This window comes from Canis aureus, chromosome 9 (assembly GCF_053574225.1).
Source record: "Canis aureus isolate CA01 chromosome 9, VMU_Caureus_v.1.0, whole genome shotgun sequence".
NCBI classification, from domain to species: domain Eukaryota; kingdom Metazoa; phylum Chordata; class Mammalia; order Carnivora; family Canidae; genus Canis; species Canis aureus.
Window position 1 is genome coordinate 33,533,744 of NC_135619.1, and position 10,724 is coordinate 33,544,467.

At 40.1% G+C, this 10,724-nt stretch overlaps 1 protein-coding gene across 2 annotated transcripts in view; it reads right to left on the reverse strand.

Annotated features, from left to right (window-relative positions):
- BMP4 (bone morphogenetic protein 4) overlaps nucleotides 1–6,513 on the reverse strand; it is a 185,727-nt gene extending 179,214 nt beyond the window's left edge. Inside the window, exon 1 of one of the 2 annotated variants that reach the window (XM_077909338.1) lies at nucleotides 6,375–6,513. The gene's annotated coding sequence lies outside the window, so the exon portion shown is untranslated. The remainder of the gene's footprint in view (nucleotides 1–6,374) is intronic. The other variant, XM_077909337.1, reaches the window with a different exon arrangement.
- Nucleotides 6,514–10,724: the final 4,211 nt, after the last annotated feature.

Consider the following 10,724-nt stretch of genomic DNA (forward strand, 5'->3'; position numbering starts at 1 on the left):
CTACTTCTACTATCACTGTCCTACACCATGTCATCTATACCTGTATTATTATAATAGCCCCCCCCCCAAGTAGTCCCCATTACCACTTGCTTTCTCCACTCCAAGTTCTTTGTCACATCCCTGACAGTTATCTTCCTAAGGTACAGTTATCATTGTGCTGCACCCTCTCAGTCCAAAAGCTTTTACTAGTTTTCTGTTTTCTCTTAGAATGAAGTCCAAATGTCTGAGCAAAGCATTCAAGGCTGCCAATAAATAAAGTGTTCTATACTTCAGTACTTACCTGCCTTTTCTCTTCACACACAGCTAATGCTCTACCCAGACCAGATTCAGCTCTTTTCTGTATCATGCCATGGGCTTTCATACTTCTAAAACTTTGTACTTTTCCTCTAGTTTTATTTCTTCAAACTCTGTTTCTGCTTTAAAGACTAATTCAAACATTACCACCTCTAGAAAGCCCTAGCCAATTCCAAGGCAAAATAAATTGCTCCCTATTCAGAACACATATACCCCTTTATTCTAATATTTCTCCCAATCTGACTTGTATTCATTATTGTAGAATTTTCCATTTCCTCTAAAGGACATAGACAGTAGTTAATCCCTCCAAAGATGGTCTTGGGTGCCTATTAGTGCCTTAAATAAGGTATGCATTTCATGAATGGTTCTTGCACTGAACTGACCAGTATAGAAATCATTAATTTCCACTTAAAGCTGAACCATGGATAAAAGACCAAGCCAAGAATCATAATCAAGAAAGACTTGGAAGGAAGAAAGGAACCTTAGTAAATGCTACTCAAACCGAGCCCCATGAATAAGTCTTTCATAAAAGAATAGAGATGGCCTAATCCATTGCTTCTTGACATTTTTGTATTCACACATTATTGTGAAGGGTTTGACTACGGTTGAGAACTGCCCTGACCAAATGGGGAGACCACCTCTTTTTCAGCAGTAGAGACTTAAATCTACATTTTAAAGGGTTCAATCAAGGCTCAACAGATAAACAACACAATAAAATATTATATATATAAAATATATAAATATACAACATATATATATACATCTAAGATTCTGTTTCATTTTCATATCTCTACACACAGAGACCTAATGAGGTATCTTAATAAAACAATTATTTAGTTCATATTTTTGCCATCATTCCAAAGAGGGAAAAAAGCCAAGAACTAAAACCATCTCCTTAGCCTTATTGGCATTAAGTAGTCAAATTCCCTGATACTCAGAAATCTGAGACAGGCTTATTGCAGTTCTTATTCTCGCCTGGAATGAAAAAATGAACTCAAACTTCCAAAAGAAAACCATAATTTTCCAACATCTTCTCATACAAGTCTTGCCTCTCCCCTGAAACTTTTGAGTCAACTCTTCCTGAGATGAATCACGTTAAGAAATGAATCTCTTAATTGCACCATATAAGCTAAACAGTAAGCCATGACCTCATCACCCTGGATGTAATAAAAGGGCAGAGACACTCAGGCATTTCAACAACATCTTAATTCCTGCACTGTTCTGGTTTATTATAAAGCAGGCCTGTGTGCAGGAAGACATTTTTAAAAATGCTTTTATCTCCGGTTCGCATGTTAGCAGATCTCATGGTCTTGTATCTCTGCAGATTCAGAGGTCTGAACTGTGCAAAAGCTAAGCAGCCAGGCCAATGAATTTACTTGAGAAAAAAAGAAATCTAATCCTGAAATGACACTTGGACTTGAGAGGAACAAGGAGTTGGAGAACCCCAAACTACACAATTATCCCCAGGCACAAGTCAAAAACACAAACAGACAAAACCTGGAACTGAACAAATGTCTGAATGCCACAGCCAGACTGAAGTAGAAGCAATAGGAGGCCAAAGAAGAAACAAGGGAGAAACACAATACTATACCCCTCGGCTGGCACATCACTTTCTGACCCTTGATTTACCATGAAGTTCTTCTGATGCGATTTGCTAGATGTAGCATTAGTAGGTTCCATTTATATATGGAGACCTCTATAGAGTGAATCCCATATAAGCATAAACATCTACCCACTCTGTATCTGGTAGAGAAGAAAAGTTCCTAAAATGATGGTCCAGTGAGGAAGAAAAAAAAAGTATTTGGGTCATTCTGCAAGAAAGTTCATCTTTGTGTACGGAAGAAAATGTATTTGTACCACATCTATAACTCCAAATATAGATATTTCAACAAGAGTTAACACTTTAGCCCATCAAATCACAAAAAAAAAAAAAAAATACATTTAACTTGTTTAGGAGGATAGAAATTGCCTCCAGTACACAAAGGAAGTATTGAGAGGTACAGCCACCAGCAGAATTAGCAGTATTCAATAATTCCACAAGCTCAACCACTGATCTGGAGTGACTATTCTTCCTCTGTACATTTCCTCGCCATAAAACACATCATTCCAAGTGTTCTCAGATGGTGCTATCGATTACAAATAGCTGTGAGCTTGCTGTTTCACATTCCATTGCTTATCGCTGTTGGGAGCCTTGAGCAATGGGCCTTCTGTTCTGAGTGTCCCACTTACAACTGAGTCTTTACCTTTAGACTGGGTTCATGGGAGAGAACAGCAAAGTTAAAAACTGATCTGGAAACACACAGTCCCGAGTTCATGGTGGCACTCGTGCTATATAGCCCACAGAGCGGATAGATGGCAGAACTTCAGTTTTACCATCTGTAAAAAGGGAATAGTCAGTTGAGTTCCAAGACTCAATTTAAAGTAGTGATTTACAAACAAAACAAAACAAAACAAAAACACCACCACCATCAACAAAAAGCATCTACAGACAGATGCTCTAGTAAAAATTAGGCATATATTTTATGAGAACTGTCCAGAAAGAGTTGAGCAGATTGTAGGCAGAGACCAGGAAGATTTTGCCTCATAATCAAGATTAAATCCCTTTCTATGACTGTCAACATTAAGCTACAGTGATTGTGATTAATGTGGCCTTGAAATTACTAAAATTAAGAAAGGTGCTTTGCTCTAATCATCTGTGGCATACACTATTTTCAACAACATTCCTTTTTTTTTTCTCAAATATTTTATTTATTTATTTGAGAGAGAGAACAAGCAGGGGGAGTGGCAGGCAGAGAGAGAGGGAGAAGCAGGCTCCCTGCCAAGCAAGGAGCCCAACTCTGGGGCTTGATCCCACCCGGGTCCCTAGAATCATGACCTGAGCTGAAGGCAGACACTTCACGGGGTGAGCCACCTAGGCACCCCCAGCAATGACATTTCTGCAAAAAAAGGAGAAATGGGGGGAAAGCCTAGAGTAAAAATCTTTTATCCAAGTACCTTGAAACAGCTCCTTTCAGGGAAGAGTCTAGCATCTTCAGAATAAAATAGCATTGTCTCAATTCCAAAGAATTTAAGGAACCCAAACCCCATGTAGTTGGCAAAGTTATGATATACATCATTTAACAGAAGCATTGACCCTAGGGGAGCATAAACACATGAAACTTTCTTTTCTTCCTTTACCTATTCAGCGCTGAAAGGCAGCACAAGGGAAAGAGGAAAGGGGTTTCAACTTCCCAGGATCCCCTTCCTGATAAGAATGTTCCTCTTTACAGAGTAGTATGAGGAAAAGCATGTGCATTTGTACAATTTCCAAGAAACCTTGTGGTTCCTTAAATAGAAAAGGGCATGTGGAGAATATTTCAAAGCAAAACAGAACAATAACAAAACTGTTGCACTTAATCTAAGTACAACATCGGCTGCTACTTCTAGAGGAATGGAGGGATGCTAAGGTGAGGAAAAAAGTAAATATTCAGGACTATGATAACAGTCCCTGAACTCACTTTAATGCTAGATAGTCCAGGATGTTTTCTCATCAAACTTTAAGTACAGAAGAAAACTGTATGCGTATAAAGAATCGGGGACTGAGATATTCTTGTTTCTCTTTCTGTTTTCACTGTTTATAAAGCGACCTTGAGGAACCCTCGTTTATCTTTGCTGCTGTTTGCTGACTTGTGGTGTTTAGATCAAGTTTTGATACTTGTGTCTTTAGCTGGCCACGAAAAGACAGCTGGTCCAGAGGCCAGAATCAGGGAGAGAAAAATTGCAGGGCTTATCAAGTCATCCGAGAGGCCTTGTTGTGCTCATCCTTTGTAAACAATAAGACATGTCAGCGTCCCTGGTTGCTGTCATTGCTGACAGTTCTCTAAAGACCAGTATGTGTTGAATTCTTTAAAGTCGGATTGCACCCGGTGAGAGAAACGATAGTGTGAGATGAGGGGGACTTCATGGATATCTGAGTACCTTGGGAAAAGAGAGGAATTGAGGCTTTTCACTCAGCAACCTAATGAAAACTAGACAAATAGTCTTGCATTTAATATATAGTTTCCACCAATTCATGCTTCTTTTGTTAGGAACAATTCTACCCTCTATAGGAAAAGAGACAGTTCAAAAATAAAGAAATAATTTCTCATTGACAAGGGAACTTCAGGTAAAGCAATGCTTATGAAAGGCAAAGAAAGGATAAGAAATTGAGTTTATATTGGTAAATTTCCATTGCACAACCATTTCATTGCTTTAACTTCATAGACCCCAAAACTTTATGTCCTTGAACAAGTAATCAAATGCAAAAGAACAGAAATAAATAATCCATTTGGGATAGCCAGAACTGCATGCAAAACACAAAGAATATAAGCTTTAAGGAACATAAATGAGAAATTGTGGCAAAGAAGGGAAGGACCTGAAAATAAGTTACTAAAGCCATATCTAATGTTTAAGGAATAAACAACTTCACACGCTCTGCCGAAAATCCATAAAGGTATCTTTTGAACAAAGATATACTTGTATAAATTAATACAATCACACACACACAGAAATCCCAATTCACAGCATCATTCATCATTTCTAACCTGAGACTTTTAAAATGAATAAAATGAAGATTAAATTCTTTTCATAAAAAAGGATAACACATGTTGAAGTAGAACAAAACCCACATGAGGTCTCAAAATCCCATTATTATAGCAACTGGTAATGTGTTATATTCAAGACTAATTTTGCCATGACATTTAAGTTATTGATTTTTGAGGTTAATAATGTTTCAGAGGAAAGAATATTTCCAGTGTTTCTATTTTCTTCTTTCTAGGAAGATTTCCTAAAAGCGTTTGCTTCATTAAACAGTCTAAAATGTCCGAGAGGACAAAATGTCTTAGGTTCGTTTGTATAATATTAGGATCCAAAACTTTGAGAATATCCTTTTAATATCAAATTTATCCCTGAAATAAGGATCATTTCTACATACAAGGCCAGAACTGAAGTTTCCATTAATCTAATGGTATAGTTTTTAACTTGGAGTTTTACTTGTTCCTACATTATAAACACTATATGATGGTACAGAGTCATAAATTATTCTTCCCAAGTCTGTCCTTCTATCCTCTTCTTCCTTGAGACAGCCAGGCCATATCTTACACAGTTACAGACTAAGCATCGAGCCTGAGAGTCCGTCTGAACCATAAAATGCAGAGAGCAATTTAAGAAAAAGTTTTGCAAATTTCTGTTAACCAAATAAAGAGTCACCCCTGTTTACCTAATTTTCCTACAAGCAGAAAAACTAAAGGCCTGTTGGCATGACCTAGACAGACACTGCTGAGCAGCTTTCCAAAGAGCAAATGGTAAAAATAAAATAAAATGAAAAAGATTTGCCTGTCATGGGAGTTGGTCAATAAAATGCAACAGTGTTTATTACAACATTTAAAGTCTGTGATTAAGAACACCAAAAGGCCTAAACTAGAAAGGTTTTCAGCCTGTAATTTCCCTGCAGTCCTGGCCTGTACTTCCTTATGAGTTAGCTCAGCAGGGCTTTTTTTCCATGTCCATCATCAGCTTGTAATTATTGCCATTCTCAAAGCTATGCCAGATGGGTCTTTAGAAGCAGGCATGCAGCTTGTTTATGAGAGAAAGAGCTGTAATATTACTCTACACAGAGACCTATCTGGTCCCACTCAAAGAGCCCTGCTCCTCCCTCCCCAACCCCCAAACCCACCCCCACTACTATTCTGTCTTCCTCCCCTAGACAGCCCTCTCAGTTTCAGCTCCCTGTCCCAGCAGAATGGCCTGGTGAAGGGCTCTGACCATGGGAGCCAAGAGATATCTGTATCTTCAAGCATATGGCCTAATTGTCACCTTTCACCATTCACATATGGAAATGAGGCCAACATCCAAAGGAAAGATGATGCACTGTGGACTCTTTCCCCTACATATTCTTGAGCAGAGAGGCTCTATTTGAAACACCAGAGCTGCATGTCTACTTTTCAGAACACAGATCTCCCTAGATACCACAACTGTGTCTTCCCTTTCTCTTTTTCTGGGAATTCCTCATTGGCTGAAAATGAAATTCCCAGCAAGATTCTCAAGGACAAATCTATACTCACTTTGTCTGGTAGAAGGATAAACATTCGTAAGAAGGTTGAGGTCAAGGAGCTGTGCAAAGCAACACAGGCGAAGGCAAAAGCGCCTAACCAGGGGTTCATCTGGTGATAGGCCTGGGGTGTTAGGTATCCCAGAGGGCCAAGCAGAGCTTCAATCAGCAGTTAATGAGGCAAGACCTGCAACAGATAGCCACTTTTAACTTACAAAAGCTTTTAGATGTCTCTGTTTACTTTGATCCATTTCAGTTCATTTGAGCCTGGTTAGGGTGCATTTTCCTTTCTTTCTTTCTTTTTTTTTTCCCCCCTCCTTAGATAAACCCTCTGCTCCCACCCCATCTCTATCCCACCTCCCAAACAATAGTATCATTTACCAACTTTATACCTAAGTTTTGAGATCTTCTGTCAAGGTCGGCAACAATTCTATAAAACACAAGCAGAGGAAGACGGGCACCACGGTCTGCCTATAGAACGGTAATTTCAAAATCCCACCAGTGAAAGATAAATGAAAAGGAGAACGGGACAGGAAAGGCTGCATTTTCAGACAGATTTAGTTATTTGTTTCTGATTAGGCCAAGTACACGTTCTTTTATCTCCTGTTATTTTAGCCATGGGATGACCAGAGAGCTTTCTTTGTTAAGATGTTTCGGAGCGGATAAAACTAATTTACTGGAATGTGAAATAATCCCGAAAGAAACTGTACCTGATGGTCACAGACGGGGGCGATCACTTTAACGGGCCGTTGTTCCCAGGCCCCGGGGCCGGGGCAGGGCTCCCCACACGCGAGGCAGAGATATCGCTTGCGCCGAGGGATTTGCACGTGGGACGCCCTCTTAACCGGGACGCTCTGGTGTAATGAGCTTTTAATTAGGTCGGCTTCGTGCCTGACCCCACTATACCGCGAGCCTCCCCCCACCCCCGGCACAGGCGCAGAGAAGTCCTGGAACCCTTCCCGGCATGCCTCGGGCGAGCGCTGCATCCCAGCATGCCCCTGGCCACCCACCTTCCCAGCATTCCTTGAGCGGCCCCTCCTCCCACCTCGCCCGTTTCTCCCCGTTTATGGCCTCCCTCCGACCTGCACCCTCTCCTCCTTCTCGCTCTCCTTCCTGGGCCCCTTCCCAGTTCACCTTTCCTTTGTTCAGAATATCGTATTTGAGGCACACGTGTGTTTAAAAAGCAGGACAAAACAGACCTCGGGTCATCTAGCCCGCAAAATTAATTTCATGAATACACAGGGGCAAGCTTGGCTTGACATCGATATTGCTCAAAAATATGCTTTTCTCAAGTGAACCGCACTCCTAGTCTCCACCCCTGTCCTGACGTCTACATTCCCAGGAAGTATTAGGAAGACGTAAAAGGTAGAAGGAACAGGATGAAATCTTTCTGCACTTCTACCCTTACATAAATTGCAACCACCTTTAAATGTTCTCTTTGAAATCCTGTCCAGTGAAGACCCTGAGGAGTCATCAGGGAAGTAGAAGTTAGGAAATCCAGCTTCTATTTTGAGTCCCTCTTGTTAAAAAGGGAAGGACCTGGGGCGCCTGGGTGGCTCAGTGGTTGGGCATCTGCCTTTGGCTCAGGGAGTGATCCTGGGTCCAGGGATTGAGTCCCACATCGGGCTCCCTGCGTGGAGCCGGCTTCTCCCTCTGCCTGTGTCTCTGCCGCTCTCGTGTCTCATGAATAAATAAATAATCTGATAAAAAAAAAAAAAGAGAAAGAAAGAAAGAAAGAAAGAAAGAAAGAAAGAAAGAAAGAAAGAAAGAAAGAAAGAAAGAAAGAAAGGAGGAAGGAAGGAAGGAAGGAAGGAAGGAAGGAAGGAAGGAAGGAAGGAAGGAAAAGAAAGAAAGAAGAAAGAAAGAAAGAAAGAAAGAAAGAAAGAAAGAAAGAAAGAAAGAAAGAAAGAAAGAAAGAAAAGGACTAAGTATCCAACATTGACCTAATGTCACCTGCTGGGAAGAGTCTTGGGCATTGAAGGTGCCTTATCTGCGGCTGTCACGTTAGAGCCTCAACAGTAATGATTTACATTTGTTTTGCTCTTTACCAAGTCTTTAAAATGAAATTCAGATTAGTTTATCACTGAAGAATATCGAACCCTTTGGTTAAAAGGAGCATTAAGTTCAGAGAAAACAGATCCAGACATCTTAAAGTATATTCATGAGAACAATATTAGTAACAGCTAATATTTATTCAATGCTTATTAAGGGGCAACTGCTCTAACTGCTTTAGGATTCTGCATAATTTGTAAAATGTTTACCGTGTAAGCTTACCTAATTCTTGCAGTTAATGATGGTGGCAGTTGCTAAGCTGTAGGCCAAGTTATTCCTTTCATTCATGGTCTAGAGAGAGATGACACGGGCATGTTGAGTCACTCAAAACAGGCTCAAACCACCCCAAGGAGTTTGCCTGATGAAAGGTTTTCTTTTCCTTCAAAGCCACTTCCTGTGTCACATGACCTGTATCACTCCAAAGATAATAACACTGCATGCTTCCAGAACACTTTTATCCAAAGATCTCAAAGCATTTTCAAATGTTAATTAAGCCTTCACCATCCTGGAAGATAGCAATGCCAATCTTGCTGTTTAAATACTGTATTCCAGAACACAGGTTGTTCTAATCACTAAGAGGGAAAATGGAAGCCTCTCCAGGCAAATTCAGTGCATAAGCCACCACCCAAAAGCTTGCAACACCCCAAATTCTCCTACCTCTCCTGGGAAACCACAGGAGACATAGCATCTCTATTCTAAATTGTTCCCTGCTCCCCCTGATTGTTTCCACTGGAAGAACCACATCCAAAAGGAAGAAGAAGGAGAAGGAGAAGGAGAAAGAAGGAGAAGGAGAAGGAGAAGGAGAAGGAGAAGGAGAAGGAGAAGGAGAGAAGAAGAAGAAGAAGAAGAAGAAGAAGAAGAAGAAGAAGAAGAAGAAGAAGAAGAAGAAGAAGAAGAAGAAGAAGAAGAAGAAGAAAGGTGAAGAAGAAGGAAGAAGAAGAAGAAGAAAATAAAGGCTTTATAATAGTTCTACTTTGATAGGGATAGAAATGTAGGTAGAAATATGTGCAGTGTATATCTGCAAATATATACACATTCTCAACAAACAACTGGATTCCTTTGTTACATGGTTTTTCATTTATCATGATGACCAGAAGGGGGAAAAATTAACCAACTTTTCCCAAGGCTTCAATATGACTGTTCAGACCACAGTTAATCTGCCTTCCTATTTCACAGGGATCCTGGACTGCTCTGATACAGTCAGAGAGCAGTCAGGTTTCAGGCACTTTATGTATCCTTTAGCCTGGATAAAGGAAGGCCATGCGGCAACCAACGTCCTTCAAGATCTGCCTTGTCTCCTTTCCAGTTTCATCTTCCTCTACTCTGCATCTTCCTCTACTCTGTTTTTTTCTCTGTCCTTCCAAGGGGCCAACGTTTTTTTTTTTCTACTCCAGGGCCTTTGCACAAGATTTTCCCGTGGCCCAGAATGCCTTATCTCCTATTCTTTTTTTTTTTTTTTAAGATTTTCTTTATTTATTCATGAGAGACACAGAGAGAGGGGCAGAGACATAGGCAGAGGGAGAAACAGGCTCCCTGTGGGGGGCCAATATAAGATTTGATCCCAGGACCTGGGATCATGGTCTGAGCCAAAGGCAGATACTCAATCACTGAGCCACCCAGGCACCCCTCTCCCATTCTTAATAAAACTGCCACTCTTAGTTTCCAGATTAAAGGTCACTTCATCAGAGAAGACTTGCCTTTCTATTATTAAATTAGCCTCTGTTATTCTGATGACAGACTGTTTGGATTATAATATAATGATATTTTCTTTGTTTGGTGCCTCCTTTCTAGATGATAAACTCCATGAAAACAAGGACTGTGTCTTTTCTGTTCACCACTGCATAACTCATGCCTGGCACTTTGGATGCTCTCAGAAAATATCTGTTGAATAAACTTATGAATGATTCTTTTTTTAACTTGGTTTAAAAATCACATTTTTCTCTTGAAGTGATATTATATAGGATCTAGGGGACAAGAGAGAAATGGGTGTCAGAAGTTTGGTTGTCATCATTTAAGTTCTTAGTTTCTTTCTATCAAAATTGGGAATAGCAAAAAATCTTAGAACTATTTGAGTAAACATGATTTATAATATATACTAAGCAAAGTAGGTGTTTTATACCTATATAATCTTATTTACCACTCACAACAACCTTAATGGATGGTTGTTCCATTTTGTGGTCATGAGGACTAAGTAATTTGCCCATCTCTCTAAGTCTCCTCATTCCAATTATTCATTTATTGAGCACTCACTGTTTGCCAGGCACTGCAGGGATAGAGCAGTGAACAACAAACACAGTAATGGTCTCCTAAT